Here is an 18,910-nt window from a genome sequence, read left to right as displayed (position 1 = left end):
ATCGATCTTCAAGCTTGTCATGAATGATTTGTCAATAGTCATGTTGGTTTTGATACATGCGTAGACTTGTGCTTATATCTCTTCCCACTCTTTTATTTTTATTGCTTAAAGAGCTCAATAAATGTAAATCTCAAAATGAAAAGAGATAATGAGCTGCAAAAGCCGTCGTACATACTAATATTCGACTAGGAAAAAGGGAAAGCGACTTATATGAAAATGTATGATGCCCAAAAAGCCAAAGGCTTGTTCATCAATTTGAAATATAAAAAATTTCAGGCATCAATCTCAAAAATGAGATGTATTGCTCAAAATGAGTTGTATTGATTCAAAATGATCAAATGTTATGAATTGTAAGAAGCCAAATGAAAAGTTTCAATCTTATGTAATCATTTTCTTGTGGGAGGTCATATATGTTCATTTCTATAATTGAGATAGACCACTTGACTTAGTACTAGTTGTGTATGACTTGATTGAATTGATCATTGAATCTTCACTCTAGACTAAGGACTATTCCACATTTGATACACACACAACACACTTGCCTAATGTTCAATGAATGTCTTATTCATTTGTTAGATTGTACTTGTCTAAATGTGATGTGCGTGTGCTCAATCTTATATGGATTAATCCAAAAATATTTTTGATCATTTTATATGTTTTTGGAAGTGATTTTTATCATTTTTTGTGTTTATGTTTAGTGCTTACTTTGTTTTTCAATGTTTAAACATGTTCTGGTTTGAAAAACAAGTGTCAGATTTTTTGGCCACTCATTTTGGCTACTTGCGTGAGCTGCCAGCAAGCTGCCAGTTTTGGCTGGTCGGTTTGGCGGCTTGCAAGCCGCGAGTCTAAGCCGCGAGTTCAGACAGAGAGGTTTCGCGGCTCACTCGCGACTTGGCTCGCGACTCGCCAGTCGCGAGTCGCCTAGAATCAGCTTTTTAAAGAGCTTTTTCGTGGGAAACTTGTTTTAAACCTCTCCCATCCTCTCTAAAACCCCTCTTTCAATATTTTTACATCAAAATCCAACCAATTTGAATGGTTTTTCATTCCATTAACATTTCTAAGGTAATTATAAATTCTTTTCATTATTTTTGATCCTTGGATTATGTTTTGGAGAGTTTTGTGCTCTTGGTTGGGATTTTCATCATAGGGGTTGGGAAAACTTATTTTTTGTCAATTTTCTTCATGGGATTGGTTTCTTTTGTTGATATGCATTGGATGTTGGCCCCTTGTGGCAATAAGAACATGTATTAAGGGTGGATTTCATGATGTTCATGCATTGTTTCACATTTTTGTTCATAGTGTGCATGTTAGGTGTTTGATAAAATGCCTCTTAGACATTTTCTCGCTTGTTTGGACTTCGATGAGTACCAAACTTTGGGGTTTCTCATGTTTCCTCATTAGGAACATGTTTGGTTCGTTGGTTGTGTATTTAACACACCTTGCCCCACATGTGCATTTTTCATGCATTGGTCATGCATTGCACTTAGCCACCTCTTGCACACACCTTTGCTACCCTTGTCATGCATTGGTCTTGACTTTGCTGTTTCATCCTAGCATGTCATGCTTACCTTATGCTTTGTAGCATGTTACTTTGTCTTAGGTTTGAGCTTCATTTTCTCATTCATCTTGCACCCCTCATGCATCATTAGCATTGTTCATACCTTCATCTCTTGCCCTCGTTTCTTCTTGACCCTTTGTCTATTCCTGACAAAAAGGGGGAGAGTATACTCTAGAGAATGTTTCGGAGTATTTTGTCATTTCTATATGACTCTTGTGCACATCCTTAGGGGGAGAAATTCTATTTCTCACATGCACATTTGTAGGGGGAGAGATATTCCATAGGGGAGATGCATATACCAAGGGGGAGAAGACATTGTGTTAACTAGAAAACTTTGTTATGTTTGTTTTCTTGTTGGCTTTATGGTGCTTTGAGTTATGCTTTGTTGTTCTCATTGCATCATGTTTGTGCTTTGGACATGCATACTTCCTTATGCTATTGTGCTTCATTGAATGCATGTTCGGATGATCAATTGCTTTGCTATGTGTTCATTGTAGTCATTTCTATATGACTGTTTTGGTGTTTGATCAAGTTGCTCATATGTTTTACATCATGTTTACTTGATCGCAATTTGCTTGTTACATTATACTTGTCCTTTTATTACTTGCTTTACCTTGAGGGTCTAATGTGTTTTGTGCAAGTGTTTCAGGTTACAAGTATATATGTTCCAAGTGCATCACAGCTTCTCATCACCTTGAAGGGGAGAAACTTTATGCACTTTTAGTTTATATTGTTTAAGTTTTTATTCAATATAATGTGTTTGTACCCATGTGCTTTTGTAAGCTTTTAGGGTTAATGTTTTATGCATAGTTTGTAGGCTTTATGGTATGTACCTTGCTTTATGTAGCCTTTATGCTATGTTGAAATCAGTACTTTAATCTAAATGTTCTGCATTTTGGTTTATGTACTGTCACTCTTGTGCCCTTGTAGGATTGTTCTTAGATGCATATGCCTTGTGTTCTATGCATTAGTTGAGTGTTGAGCATACAAGTGTCTTGCCTTGTGCTTGTTAACTTGTATGTCCTTGTGTTCATTCCAAGTGTGAATGAGCACTGTGATCACTACCTTGTGGTGTTCACTTGGTTGATCAAGCCATGGTTTGTTTATTAACTCCATCTTGGCTTGATCACATATTGCCTGTTTCATATGCATTTATAATTTTCTGCTTACAATGATCATGGTGTATTGTTGTGTTTCAGGAGTATTGTGTTCATATGATTCAAGTGCTTCACAGATTCTAGAGTTAGGTGTGAGTGAGTTTTGTTCAACTGTTCCCAACTCACATGTTAAGTCTAGAGTATGTTTTAGGGTTTTGTCATGGAATAGCCAAAGGGGGAGATTGTAAGGTTGAATTTATTCAACCATCTAATTGGCTTTATTCCGTGCCAAATTTGCTTGTAATTCAGCATTTAGTAACCCTGTATTTAGGTGGGTTTGTTGTAAGGGTAGTGAGTGAGATAGAGTGAAGATTGCTCAAGAGTGTGCAAGAAAACAGAGAGTCGCGGCTGGGACTCGCGGCTGCAAGCCGCCAGAAGCTGCACACGTGCCAAGCATGCTGGAAGATGAACAGTCATGCTAGTTGGAGCACTACAGGACAAAACAGGACAACTGGCCATACGGTTAACTCGCGACTGGATCTCGCGACTTGGTCAAGCCGTGAGGTCAAGCCGCGAGCCACCCCTGTTTTGCTAAAACCTGACGTTTCACATTCCTCTCCACTCCAGTATAAATACCCCTTTAACCCACGATTGAAAGAGAGCTTCTAGAGAGAATTTTGAGAGAGAAACCCTAAAGAAAAATCAGATTGTTTCACCCACAATCTATACCTTAGAGTCTCTTCAAATTCCCTTACTCTCTTCCTCTCCATTGTCAAATCCTTGAGAGGCATTATACCAAACCTGGTTCTCACCATTATCATCTCTGTGAGACAGTCGTTTGGAGTTCTGGGAAGCAGTTAGGAAGGAGCCAAACTTCATTGGTTGATGCTACGGTGTAGTAGCGGAATCCGGGAAGCTAGAAAAGAAAAAGGTTCGGCGCAACCTCGTTGGAGCAAGAAGCTTGGAGGGCTTAGGTGCACTGGGTAGATTAGGCTTGGAGGGTCTATTGCTGTCCTTGTATCCCAACTGTATTTTCTAGTGGATTGATTACCGCTTGGAGGGCGGCGGAGAGGTTTTTCGCCGAGGACTTCGGTTTCCTCTTCGATAACACATCGCGTGTTGTCTTTGTGTTTGCATCTTCCTTCCTCTCTATCTTTGCCTTTATATTATCTGCTGTGGATTTTATTCTGTTATGGCTTAGATAGTATTTAACCTATTTCACATTATAGCATATGTTAAGTTTCCGCACACTTGTTGTTTGACATATTGCTTGTGTTGGTTAAGTTAATTTTTGGGGGTCTAAACGTTCAAAAGTGTATTGGTACACGTTTTTGAACTTTCAAAATACATAAGTTGGCCTAAAAATCAAATCTGGAAATCTGAATTCCCATAACCTCAATCGATCAGGAGGTGTCGAGGAGATGTCAAGCTTTAAACTTTGACAGATACAGCTATCAAGAAGCTATCGAAGAACTATCGAGGAGACAGGAGCTTTCTTGATCGATCCACTAGCTATCGAGAGGTGTCGAGATTGCGATAACAATCAATTGAAGAGCTTGATAAATAGCCTAGCTATCAAGAGGTGTTGAGCACACTAGGCTTTGAACAGCTTTCTTAAGCTCAATAGATGCAGCTGTTGAGCTTTAATGAATCTGCACTATTAGCTTGTTTTCTTGGACAGACTTGAAGGCTTCAACACTTGATCTTGAAACATGGTTTCTTGAAGTATTTAAGCACATCCTAAATATACCCAAATACAAGTAAAGTGCGTTTTGTCAAAGGATAAGCTAATTACAAAAAGTAGTGACATATGTTCCTAACAAGTGAAACACATATGTCCTAACAACCTTCTTCCCACAACCCGTAGGATACTAACCAACATATAGATACCACCCTTTCTCCTTCACCTGCCCTCAAATATGGCAAACCTACTCTGTTCCTAGCATATGCCACCACGGTCTTGGTGGGAAGCAACAATCGTGGGTTGGCAGAAATGACAACATGAAGACTATTAGGAGGAATGAGAGAAAACCCACGGCAACCCAACAACTCCTGCCCAAATGAAGTCGTCACAGCTTGCCAATACCCATGCATCGCAGCTGTACAAAGACCTTATCTTTGTGAACCCGAAATGGTGACTACTATGAAATTCCTGCTCTAAAACTCAAAAGTACTAGGCCGCAGGAATGGCCAAATGAAAGTAGTGGACCAACCCAAACTACCTCCTCACTTTATTGTCAAAATAGTGTACAAAGTGGATACCCTCATCAGTAAGGTAAGGCAGCCACCTAGCATTAGTGGCTACCAAATACATAATCCGCCTCTCATCAAAGGCAGTCAACAGGGTGGTGGTCCCAATAGTGTCAGTAAAAGGACCCATAATCGAATCAGCACATGTAAAGCCAGTGCTTAAGTTCTTGTATGCCCTCCAACAAAAGCCAACTCCTTTATCAAAAAACTTAACGACAGGATGCCCAAATGGCTTCAGCCCAACCCAGTGGTAAGCTGACAGAAAATCAGATACAAAACGACCATAGAAATCAGTAATAACCTTCAAACAAGAATGGTACTTCTCTTTGGCAAAATGGATAGACTTGCATTTAGCCAGGTGCCTTGCAAAACACTCTCACAACAAATGCTGCAAAATGGTATTGTGGGCAAAAGTAGTAACTATGTGGCCAGAGCCTACCTGCCTTTTATCACTCTACAAAATATCCAACTACACATATAAATGATCTAGAAACAAAGGGGCTAATGGCAAACTCATCCCAACATAAATCTTTATGGCTAATTAGAAATAAAGGGGTTTTATAGCAAAATGAGGGTGAAAGCCAAAGATGAACTTGTAGAGCCAAAATGCGACGAAGGCCACATGAAAGACTACATCAAAAGCCTTGGAGAAAGCCCCAACCCAATGAGACAACTTTGCGTTGCCGCTCATCCCTTTCCTTAACTCGACCTCCACGACCTTCTTTTCAGTGGAAAGTTCAATATTGCTCGGGTCCACATCACCAAAAATGGGCAACAATAGTTGGTTCACCACATCCTCCAAGGTCACAGTGATTTCGCCACAAGAAAAGAAGGTATGGGCAGCATTGCACCATCAGCGAAACAAATGACGAAGATTGAACAAGTCGCTATAGTTGGATAAGCAACGGAATGAAACAATGGCCTTCAACACGCCAGCATGCCGTAATGCTGCCATGAAACCCGTATCACACAACTCTTCATCTACCTATTTCTTCCAACCCAAAGAGGTACCAGACCCAAATTCGAAGAGGATGGGCACAGGAAGTGATGTCCCATGGCATATATCAAGATTGGGAATGGAAGAGCCCAAAAGGGCCTAAGACACCTCCGTGTCGCAACAGCAAATGGAGAGCCACACATGGCCCGCTAGCAGAGGCAAATACTCACTGAATACCACGGGAAAGTGAGTGTGGGCATCATACCATGGATCGATGAAGGGAGGGCACTTGTTATTTAGGTCATGACCCCCTTCCTCCTCCTCAAAACCATCCGATTCGGAGAGGGGAGCCTCTTCGCCCATGTTCTTCGTAGGAGGATCATCGATGGCAGCCTCCTTTCCCTTACAACGAGAAGAACCCTCATCTTTCACCGGCGTCATGATGGGTTACTTGATTGAAGAAGATCGGTGGAGTGGTTTTGGGAAAGGAGACACAATGCAGAGAAAGGAATGAGAAAGGTGTTATGAGTGAATGATGGTGTGAGAGACCTCGAAAGTGCCCCTCAAAAAAGAGATTCTTAGGTACCTTTTTAGGGCACCTCTCTTTTTAGGTAAGTGGTATGGAGTCGCCACTTATTTCTTATAAAAAAAAATAAGAAAAAATAAATATATGACTGAATTGTTCTCTTCATTGATTGGAAAAAAAAAATTACATATTTGAAAAATTGAAAAATTACATGGCTTTGGGTCCTAGTTACAAACTACCAAATAATTACATGCCTTTTTGTCCTAGTTACATTCTACACAAAAATAAAATAAAGACAACGCTAGATCTACTTATCCAAAGACCTAAATTTTGAGGCTAGGTTACAGAATGGGAAGGTGTTAGGCATCCATTCAGCCTAGACAGAGTCTGGTTTTCTAGACACTTGTGACCAATGTACTCTTTTTTATGCATTCTATGAATGATATGTTGAACATGTGACAAAAACTAAATCGCACAAATTTATTTATGAATGAATCCTCTTCTTGGTTTTTTTTATAAAAAAAAAAAAATCCAGATCTATTTTTGTGAATAAAAGTGATTTTGATTTATATAAAACATAATCATATATGTTTTTATGTGTAAAAAAGTGGTTTTTGGAGAGAATTTAGATTTGTGTTTATTACATAAAACAAAGTCTTTTGATTTGAAAAATATCAGATTTGTTTTGTGATAATAAAAAAATTGGATTTGTTTATTATAAAAATTAGATTTGTTTTTCTATGTGTAAGAAACAAGAAAAAGATTTTTTGAGAAGAGAGTGAAATAAATTTATGCTACATGCATTACATAAAACAAACACAACAAACACAACCATTCATAATCTTTTTCTTTGTTTCAAAGTTTGCATATGTTAAAAAAAAAAAAATCAAATCTGTATCTAAAAAAGATACAAATCAGTTTTTGATCTGAGAAAAATTCAGATCTGCATCTAAAAATGGTGCAAATCTGTTTTTGATTAAGAAAAATTCAGATCTGCATCTAAGAAAGATGTAGATCCCTTTTTGATTAAAAAAAATTCAGATCTGCATCTAAGAAAGATGTAGATCCATTTTTTATTAAGAAAAATTCAGATATGCATTTAAGAAAGATGCAGATTCTTTTTTTATCAAGAAAAATTCAGATCTGCATCTAAGAAAGATGCAAATCCTTTTTTTTATTAAGAAAAATTTAGATCTACATCTAAGAAAGATGCAGATCCACTTTTGATTAAGAAAAATAATTGTTCACATGCAAATTATTGGAATTAAGAAAAAGATCATAACAATGGTCTAAAAATAGGATCATGCTTTATCAAAACAATGATTAATAATTTATGGATAAAGAAAAACATGCATCATCAAGCATAAAAATAAAGGTGATTGAAAACAACCTCTTGCATGAGCACTCTTTGTTCTTGAGAGGATGTTTTAGGGTTAAAAGAAATTTGTTCAATTATCTTTGAAACCTAAAACCCCTAATTTAAGTAGCAAATCTCAGAGAGGATCAGCAAATATCAGCGATTTGAGAGCCTCAAAACATATGCCTCTCAAAGCGTAGAAAAAAGGTGCTGAATTATGAAATCCATTCTCTATTTATAGATGCTAGAAGACTATAAAAAATAGCTCCGATGTGTTGAATGCAAATTGGGACTCATCCTTCTGTGAAAAGATAGAAAAGGGTGAACTTTATCGTCACCTAAAGGGAGTTGGGCCAAAGCCCAAAAGGAGGTAATTCGGCACTCCAAAAGTGCAAAATGGTGCTCTTGGATGCTGAACACACTTTCGTGTTTACGTGCATTTTGGACTCTCTTTCTAAGGTTTTTTAATCCGATCCTTTCACCTAGATGTGTTTTCATCCTTAGTCTATGATTTTTATCTCTTTTATGGATAATTTAGGCTTTTTAAGAACAATTATCTTGTAGATAATTACCCTAAAATAAATCTTGATAATGTTCAAATTATCCACAATTTTATTGTTATCCAATCATCCCTTTTATTCCAATGCATGCATCCCTATTTAAGACACTAATTATCAACTAATCACAGAATGATTTAATTAATTTTAATTATTTAACCAATCAAAATTAATTTAAATTAATCATGCGTGGTTGACTCTACCTAGACAGAATGCATTTTGACCATATAGACTTGATCATGCGATATCTTTTGATCCAATGGTCCGATTTGGAAACCAGACACATCATTACGATCATTAGAACCTCAAGATCATTTTTTTTTGATAAGCAATGAATAAATTGATGCGTGTAATGCAAAGAAAAATTGATGCATGTAATGCAAGAACAAATTGATGCACGTAATGCAATCATAATTTTTGGGGTACGTGGATGGACATTTAAGTCATTCTTCTTTATTAAATCATGTGTGCAAAATTGAGTGTCTACATAATGCCCCTCATTGACAGAGCTTGAAAAGTGAATTTCAATGTAAAACAAAGACTAATTTTAGTGACCATGATTTAATTGAGGTTGAATTTTCAAAGATTTCCTAACCCTCGAACCTAAAACTTTGGAACAAAGAACTAGTGCCTTATCTTTTGACAAAAAAATGAAAATACTTGACTTAGCTGGTAGTTGATGACTTTGGAAATGAATCTTGATAAGTGGGGTGACCAAGATACTTCTCAATCCTGATCTTGAAAACGGAGTTGTCTGCGACCAACGGGCTTCTTAACCTTGAAACTGGAGCTGCCTTGTCGAAAGGCAACCAAAGGGCTTCTCTACCTTGAAACTGGAGCTGTCTATGACCCAAGGGCTTCTCTACCTCGATCTTGATGAAAAGCAACCAAAGAACTTCTCTATCTTGAAACTGGAGCTGTCTGTGACCCAAGGGCTTCTCTACCTTGATCTTGATGAAAGGTAACCAAAGGACTTCTCTACCTTGAAACTGGAGCTGTCTGAGACTGAAGGGCTTTGCTACCTCGATCTTGATGAAAGGAAACCAAAGGACTTCTCTACCTTGAAACTAGAGTTATCTGCGACTTAAAGGCTTCTCTACCTCGATCTTGACGAAGGGCAGCCAAAGGACTTCTTTACCTTGAAACTGGAGTTGTATGCGACCGAAGGGCTTCTCTACCTTGATCTTGACAAAAGGCAACCAAAAGACTTCTCTACCTTGAAACTAGAGTTGTCTGCAACCCAAAGGCTTCTCTAGCTCGATCTTGACGAAAGGCAACCAAAGGGCTTCTCTACCTTGAAACTGGACTATTACCTGCAAAAGTCAAATTTGAAATTAGACTTTAACTGATGAGTTCTTTGTGGTCCCACTGTTTTTGAGATGTGTGATCTTCATTTATCCCTTCTTGATTTGAACTTTATCAAGAAAAGTTTGATTGACAAAAGATTCTATTTTTGAGAAACATTTGATTTTTGAAACTTGGAAGTTTTGAAATTGACATTTAAAATTTTGAGACTTTGAAACTTGAGATTTTGAATTGAAATTTGGAACTTGAAATCCGAAATTTTGAGATTTAGGATTTTGAAAATTAAGGCTTGAAATTTGGATCATGAAATCTAGGGTTTGAATTTTTCTTTTGAAAACTGAAGGTTTTGAAATAGAAATCTGAATTTTTGAAACTTAAGATCTTGAAAGATTTGAAAGTTGAAATTTTGAAACTTGGGATATTGAAAATTTATGACTTGAAATTTTCAGCATGAAATCTGAGGTTTGAAATTTGTGCAACTTGAAATTTTGAAACTAGAGATTTGAAAACTTGCAACTTGAAATCTGGAGATATTGGAATTTGAGATTTTGGAATTTGAAACTTGAGACTTTGGAATTGGAAAAAAATTTAGGATTTGAAAATTTGGAATTGAAAGTTTGGACCCGAAAAATTTGGGGTTTGAAAACTTGGAGTTTGAAAATTTGAAATTGGAAATTTGGGATGTGAAAATTTGGACGTGGAGTTGAGAATTTGAGATTTTGAATTGAAAATTTGATGTTGAGACATTGTCATTGTGTTGTTGTGTGATGTTGTTGGAGTTTGGGGCATTGTATGATTGATCATGTTGTAATGTTAGCTTTGAACATTTTTGAAATGTTGTATCTTTTGGTCATGGTGTAATCTGGACAATGTTGGTGGCTTATGAAATTTTGGCTATGTTGGTAATTTGTGATGCTGTTGGACGAGTTTTGGCTTGGATTTTGGGGGGCATTGAAGTCATGAAATTTTGGCCATGTTGGTAATTTGTGATGTTGTTGGATGAACTTTGGCTTGAATTTTGGGGGGCATTGAAGCCATGTGATGGTGATTGTTGAGTAGCCGAAAGATCCATGTCCACCTCTTGCAAAAGATTCTTCTCATGAACTTGTTAGTACTCAGTTATTATAAAAATGTTTTGGGCCAGTGCCCCTAGTTTAGACATGCTTGCACAGAAAATTGATGATATGCTTAGTGCAAAGCAGATGCTCCTAGCCAAAATTCACCCCAAAAAAAAAAGTTTTTATTATGAGCCTTTGAAGGACATATTTTATTTTATTTTTTGAGTGATTGTGACCAGGCCTTTTGAAAAGGCTATCTATGTACCTCTCTCAAAAAGGATTAGGTTCAGACATAGTTCGAAAAAAAATGTTTTGAAAAAAGAAGTTTTGAATTTTTTTTTTTGAAATAAAGTTTTTTTTTGGGTAATTGTGACTGGGCCTTTAAAAAAGCTGCCTACGTACCTCTCTCATAGAGGATCAAGTCTAGACGTAGTTCTGAAAAAAGGGTTTGAAAGAATGAAGTTTTGAAAGATCTTTTTTGAGAAATGGAGTTTCTTTTTAGGAGATTGGGACCGGGCCTTTGAAAAGGCTACCTACATACCTATCTCATAGAGGATCGGGTCCAAACGTAGTTCAAAAAAAAAGTTTTGAAAAATCTTTTTTGAGAAATGGAGTTTCTTTTTGGGTGATTGGGACTGGGCCTTTGAAAATGCTGGCTACGTACCCCTCTCATAAAGGATCAGGTCTAAATGTAGTTTGAAATTTTTTTTTTGAAAAAAAATGAAGTTTTGAAAAATCTTTTTTGAGAAATGGAGTTTCTTCTTGGGTGATTGGGATCGGGCCTTTGAAAAGGCTGCCTATGTACCTCTCTCATAGAGTCTCAAGTCCAAACGTAGTTTGATGACTAAGTTTTGAAAAATCTTATCTTTTGAAATGAAGTTTCTTTTTGGGTGATTGTGACCGGGCCTTTGAAAAGGTTGCCACGTACCTCTCTCGTAGAGGATCAGGTCTAAACGTAGTTCGAAGAAAAAGTTTTCAAAAAATGAAGTTTTGAAAAAAAAAAACTTGTGAAATGAAGTTTCTTTTTGGATGATTGGGACCAGGCCTTTGAAAAGGCTGCCTATGTACCTCTCTCATAAAGGATCAAGTCCAAATGTAGTTTGAAAAGAAAAAAGAAAGTTTTGAAAAAATGAAGTTTTGAAAAATCTTTTTTGAGAAATGGAGTTTCTTTTTGGGTGATTGGGACCGGGCCTTTGAAAAGGTTGCCTACATACCTCTCTCATAGAAGATCAGTCCAAATGTAGTTCAAAAAATAAGTTTTGAAAAAAAATGAAGTTTTGAAATTTTGATTTTTTTTTTTAAGAAATGAAAATTTTGAAATGAGTCTTTTTTTTTTCCTTGAAAAAAAAGCAATTTACTTTGAATTAGATTTTTTGAAATTTTATCTTTTTCAAATGAACAAAAGGTGATCCATTGAACAACCTCTTTGACCAATCATAATGCTCAATTGTTAACTCGATCTTATTGGCTAGAAAGGATTTGAAATCATTAAAAACATGTAATCAAATTTGCTTCTTTATTTTGAAAATTCTTAGATTAATTCTTCAAAGACAATTAAGGAAATGAAAGGCTTAGGGAATCACATATGTTGGGAACAAGCAAGAAAGGGCAAAATCCTAAGTTTGAAGATTTGAATTTTTTTTTTTGTTGAGAATTTGGAAATTTGTTCTCTTGAGAGTTACTTTCTATTGGGAGCAAACAAAGTGAGTGTTTAGAGCTTAGAAAAAATTTTGGTCACTTGAATATTTGTGAAATTTGTCTTTTAATGATATCAGCCAATGGGGCTTGATAATCTTGAGCTATTTTCTTTCTTAATCCAAGAGAAAATATCATCAGAGCTAAATGTGTGCTTTCAATCAACAGGACTTCAAGGAGGGCTTTATTCAAAGGTTTTAATGTAGGCTGGGTTTAGGTTATCGAAAGGAATGATATAAGAGGCTCAAAAACCCTTATGATGTTTCCCCAAGTATGCAATACTTTAAATTCAAGCATTGGAAGATATTTCCACATCTTCTATCATTGACTCGTACTAAAATCCTTGTCATGTTCATCATCTTCTCATCGGTCTTCATTGATGCCTTTCATTTGGTCTTGATCTTTATAGCTTGACAACTTCCTCTTTTCGGTCTTCTTAGCATCCTATCTTGTGGTCAAATCACTCACTCTCATTTCTTTTGAAAGAAGTTTTTTGATTGATTTTGATTTTTTTTTTTTTTTTTTGTTGTTGTTGTTGTTGTTGTTGTTGTTGTTGTTGTTGTTTTTGCCCTAATTTTTGCCTAGACCGCCCTCTTAGGTTTTTAGCTTAGCAGGCTCTTTATTTTTGGAATTTTTCTCCTTTTTGTTTTGCTCTAATTTTTGCCTAGACCACCCTTTCCGATTTTCAGCCTAGCGAGCTTTTTTTTTTTCTCTTTTTTGAATTTTTTTTTAGAATTTTATTAGCTTTCACTCAATTGCATTTTTTTTTCTTTCAATTTGATTGACTTCAATCTTTCCTAGATGAATTTGCATTTCTCTGTGATACCCTCTTATCCTTTCTAATGCACTTTCATTAAACACACTTTTTTTTTGGATGAAATGTGTCTTATTTTTTTTCTTTTCCCCATCTTCCTCAATTTGATTAGCTTTTTCTTTTGATTAGTCTTCATTTTTGCTCATCCTTCTCAACTTGAATAATCTTTCATGGAATTTCATGTCTCTTATGTCTTTTGATGACTCAGCATTCTCTCACAACTTGTTGAAAATTCTTGCATTCACTTTTTTTTTTTTTTTTCTTCATGTTGGAGTCTTTTCTATCTTGATGGCTCCTCTTTTTGCTCACGGCTTGATGTTTTCTCTAAACCTTATCTCTCCTTGATGGATTTCCTTCCTATTTAGCTTGATGGAGTTAACTATCCCTCTTTCTTGATGAATTCTCTTTCCTAAACTTGATGCCTAAACTTGATGAACTCTTCATCCTTTTTTTTTCATTTTGAATTGGCCTCATTGTCTTCATTGAGGACCTTACCAAGTGGCACTAAATCCATAAGGTCAACACTTCCTGATCTTGAGATTTAAGCATGCATACTTAATTTCTCCAGCCAAGGTTTAAGTTTTTAGTGGGTTCATTGAAAAATAGGCTAACTATTTAAAGGCACAAGTTGGCTAGCAATGGATAATTATTGTAATAGGTGTTGAGGAATAATGTGGGTTATTAAAGGCGGCCTCCTATCCCTAGTGATGCTTTCTTGTAAGCACAACGACTTAGACTCTTTTAATAAATTATTCTTGGAATAAGAGTTAAATTGCTCCAACAATGTGAAAAATTCTGTAGAGATTGGGATTGAGTGTATGGGGTTTGATAAATCTGGGTGAATGGATTTTTTTTCTTTGATTGCCTTTTAGGACCTTTTCTTATCAAATTTTGAATGTTTAGCAAAAGCCCTTACATGGATTGAATGAAGTTAAATCCCTCTTTGGAGCAAATTGATTGGTAGAGCAATTAATCATCATGATTTGGAAAAAAAAGTTTATCAAATGGATCTTCTTTATTCTCTGGAAAGAAGGCTTTTGAAACAGAGTTTTGGAGTCTTTGAAGGAGGCTTTGGGAAAAATCTTTTAGTCTTTGAAAGATTAAAAAGGTTTTTAGAAAAAGGTTACTAAGAAGGCCTAATGCCCCTAGTGAAAAAAAAAAAAAAAAATTGGAATTTTTTTTTTTGAAATTGTTTTTTGATTTTTTTTTTTGAAAAAAAAAAAGATTTTTTCATGTACATATGAATGCATCAAACACAACATGGACTTTAATAAGCAAATAACCAACTAGAAAGAAAATCCTAAGTAGACAATAAAATCAAAGAGCCAATCTAAAAAAAATTGTAAAATAAAATTCAAACAAAGTCAGGACGACCGACTGATGAAGGCAGAGTGATGACTTGTTGATCAATCAAATCTTGAATGGCATGCCTTAAGTTATAACATCCATCAGTTGTATGGCCTTTCCCTTGATGATATCTACAATGAGCATTAAAATTGTATCTTCTAGGCATGGGATGTGGTATTGGCTTGGGATCCAATGGCTTCAGTAATCCCTTAGCTTGTAGTTTCTCCAAGGCTTCACTCAAAGTCATGTGTAGTTCTGAAAAATTTCTTCGACACCTACAATTGCCAGTTGATGGTTTGACTGTGCCATTACTGACGTGATAAGGCACTACATCCTTGGGGATTGAGTCCATTGACATGTTCTTGTTGATTGGAGAGGATAGTTGGTGTGGTGGGCCTTTTTGTGGTTAAAGTGGGCTAGGCTGCCTCCTGCGGTATTAGGCCCGAGTATTCTAAGTAAGGGAGTTGAGACCGGTCCAACTGCAACTCAATTTGGTCCAACTTGTGCGCAAACTATGTCTCGTCTGCCAGGAGCACGCTTACGGAGGGCAGAACGTGGTGCTTATCCTTTATTTTTTGCCGTAGAAGTAACTTTTCTCCAATTTCTGTCGTAAAATGAACTTTTCTCCAGTTTCTGCTACAGGACTAACTTTTTTGCTATGTAGCAAAACTTTCTACTGTGCAATTAAGCTTCCTGCTGTGGATTGAAGTTGTTTTTTGTGCAGTAAAGCTTTTTGCTGTAAAGCCTTCTGCTGTGCAATAAAGCTGTCTGATGTGCATTAAAGCTGTCTATTGTGCTTTAAAGCTATCTGCTGTGCTTTAAAGCTGTCTGTTGTGCTTTAAAGCCTTCTACCGTGTAGTAAAACCTTTTGCAATGTGAATGAATACTCTTTGTTTTTACTGCAGAAATACTTTTCTACTTCCTGCACATAAACAAATCTAAAGCCCAAAGAAAATATCCATCAAACAAATGTTAGTTTAAATGGGTTAGCATATTCTCGAATATATACATACATATATGAGTGTATATACTTATACGTATTCACATGTACATATATAAAATATATTTTGCAGAACATGAAAAACAAGATATATGTATATATATATACTTATGGCAAGATAATGATTAGTTTGTGTCAATAGTGAAACACTTAATAACAAATAAAGAAGAAAGCTTCCGCAGAAAAGGTTTAGCTAGTATAATAGCTAACACGGTACATATAATGAAAATGTGCTACAGCAGAATAACTAGTACAAAAAGTAAAGATACCACAGCAGGACAACTGATGCAGCAGACGTGATAAAAAACATGCTACGGCAGGATGACTAAATACAGCATATATAATTTATAATGAGATAAATCAAACATATTTGCAATCAAAATCAAGTATTGAATCTTCTCATAGGATAAGTAAACCAAGAAAGAACCCAAACCCTAACTTGAACAACCTTGTCATAGGCTTTTGCCATCAAAGTTGTGCATTTTGGAGAATAGGTCTAAATGGCTACTGGTTATTACTTTTGAGGACATCAAAGAGTGGGTTTGCTAAGAGGGAGGGAAAAGATGGTCTATTGATGCATGCCCCTATTCCTGCCGTATTTTCTCTCTTTGTTTTACCACTTTCTTTCTTTCACTCCATTCTATTTTTACTCTTAATTTCTAACTACTATCTTGCTGTGGGTTGTTCCCCATTTTGGTCTTTCCTTTTCCTAGGTACCTCTCTCTGGGTGCTTACTACTCTCTTACCATGGTTTTCCCCCTTAAGTGCTTCCCTCCATTCGGTCCCCCTCTTTTAGTGTTTTTCTCTCTTCCCCTGTTTTTTTCCTTTTCCCCTGTTTTTTCCTCTTAAATTCAGTCCCTCTAATCTGCCGTGGTTACCTTCCTTTTATAGCCAACTGATTCAATGGGATTTCTCCCTTTTACCCTTAGGGCTTCACCAATTGTTTTTGGTTTGTTGTGGGCATCCTTTCAAGATTACCCACTCATCCATTGGTTGCCCCTGCCATTGCTTAGTACAATACATGTCTGCTGCACCATTACTCATTTCACAACAAAATTCCTTTTTGTTTGTCTCTGTTGTATACCTCTACCTTACTACCTAGCTCTATGGCATGCATCAGATGGTCCCAACCATTTATTACTTCTTTTGGGTAAGATACCATCCCAGCAAGGCATATTTCCAAAAGAAGTTACGGCAGGAAACCAAATATAGACCCCCTTTTCCCCCCACCACCAAGCCATGCCCTCTGAATCCCCTTGACCGTCGGCCTACCTCCCTTGTATTGGTTGGGTACATGTTGGTGGTGCCCTGGCCCTTTTGTGCTTGCTCTGCTATCTTCTGTGTTTGCCTCCCACACCATTTCTACCGTAGCAGATTAGCTTTGTTTTGGTCTGCTGCATGTTTTGTCTTATTTTTTCACGCGTTTCCTGCTACTCATTTTCCTTTGGTTTGGCTTTTCTTTCCTTCACGTGATTCCTGCTGCTGACACTTCCTGCCATTCCTTGTTTCTTTTCATCGTGCTTCTTCATATCAGTTTTCACGCTTATCTTTTTATACAAAAGGATTTGGGCCTTTATGGGCCAAATAATGTTGACTAGATCAAAAGGGTCTTGGGCCCAATTTGTCTTTGTCTGCCAAAGCCATTCTACTAAAGAACTGTATTCTGCGGCAGATTTGTATTCTGCGGCAGATTTGTATTTTGCTGCAGATCCATTTCCCTTGCACTTCTATCTTTGGACCTTTCTTTCTTTTCGGTCTTCTTGGTGGGTCTTTGGGCCTTACTTTTCATTGGGTTTTCTTCCTCATGGGCTTTTGGATATGGATTTGCAAAATTGGGCATCAACAATTGGAAAGACAACTTGTTGAAATCCCTAGCTCTTTTCTTTAGAAATTGAAAGTGTGGGATCTCTTTGGGTTCTGGTGAATTATCCTTGCATAAGGTGGAGAGCATAGATTGATTGGCTAAGCTGACTTGTAATGCAAAGTTGGCTATCCAGAAGATTTGGGTTAGCTCTTCATTTATCCTCTCTTGACCTTCCAGGATGGAGTTGAGAACATCTTCAATTCTTCCTTGGCTCATTAGGGTTGAACCTTCCTTGGGCTTGATGGGCTTGAACTTATAATCCAAAAGGTTGAAATCTAAGTGGACTTTGGCTTTGGGTTGTTTGTCTCCAAATGTGGGGGTTTGAAGTGTCTCCCCCCATTTGTTGATGTTAGGTGATTTGGTTGGGGTTTGAAGTATCTTGTAGGTTGGATATGGGATTGTGATGTTGTGACAGTGGAGTGTCCTCTATGCTTACGAGCTTCAGTATTGTAATGGGCTTGGAACTGGAACTGTTAGGCCGAACACGGGATTGTGATGTTGCAGCAGCAAAGTGTCCTCTATGCTTATGGGCTTCAATACCATGATAGGAGTGATGAGCATGGAACTGGAGCTACTAGCTTGAGTGTCAGCCTTAGGTTCTCTTTGCAACCTTCCTTCGGATCTTGACCAAATTCTCTCTCTCTCTCTCTCTCTCTCTCTCTCTCTAGAATAGGCTCTTTTGTGTTAATTCAAGCTAGGTCACCATTTGCATCAAACAACCAAGCAAAACAAACACACACAACATGCAATGCAATTTTAATCAGGACCAACCTATGGGTAGGTTCTAAGTCATTACGTTGTAGGGTGGGTTTGTTGTTTCATTGTTTTCCATAGCTAGGATGTTACACCTCCTAACTTGTAATGTAATGAACATTGTGTAGGTCTGAACAACATAGTTTGTCCTTTACAGTCAACAAGGAATGATCCGATGACTTTGGGCTATAAGTTGATGAGTTCACCACTAGGTACCTGAATCTAATGAAGATCGATAATCTATGGTTACTACCACCACAAGTTGTTGAAAGGGATGCATACATATTGTTTGGATGGCACAAACTATGATAGTTAGGGAAAGCTGTTAACAAAATATCATACAACATCTAACAAACATAAATAAAGAAACAAACAACAATATCATGCAAAACCCTGCAAAACAAGGGTACACATTTGGTCACTTAAGTCTAATACGAAACTTAGCCCTCGATATCCCTAGCGGAGTCACCCCTATGAGAGACCTTGAAAGTGCCCCTCAAAAAAGAGATTTTTGGGTACTTTTTTAAGGCACCTCTCTTTTTGGGTAAGTGGTATGGAGTCACCAATTATTTTTTATACATAAAAATAAGAAAAAATAAATACATGACTGAATTGTTGTCTTCATTGATTGAAAAAAAAAATTACATATTTAAAAATTTGAAAAATTACATGGTTTTGGGTCCTAGTTACAAACTACCAAATAATTACATGGCCTTTTGTCCTAGTTACATTCTACCCAAAATAAAATAAAGATAAAGCTAGATCTACTTATCCAAAGGCCTAAATTCGGAG

This window comes from Quercus robur, chromosome 1, assembly GCF_932294415.1.
Source record: "Quercus robur chromosome 1, dhQueRobu3.1, whole genome shotgun sequence".
Classification (NCBI taxonomy): domain Eukaryota; kingdom Viridiplantae; phylum Streptophyta; class Magnoliopsida; order Fagales; family Fagaceae; genus Quercus; species Quercus robur.
Note: the sequence above shows the minus strand (reverse complement) of the source record.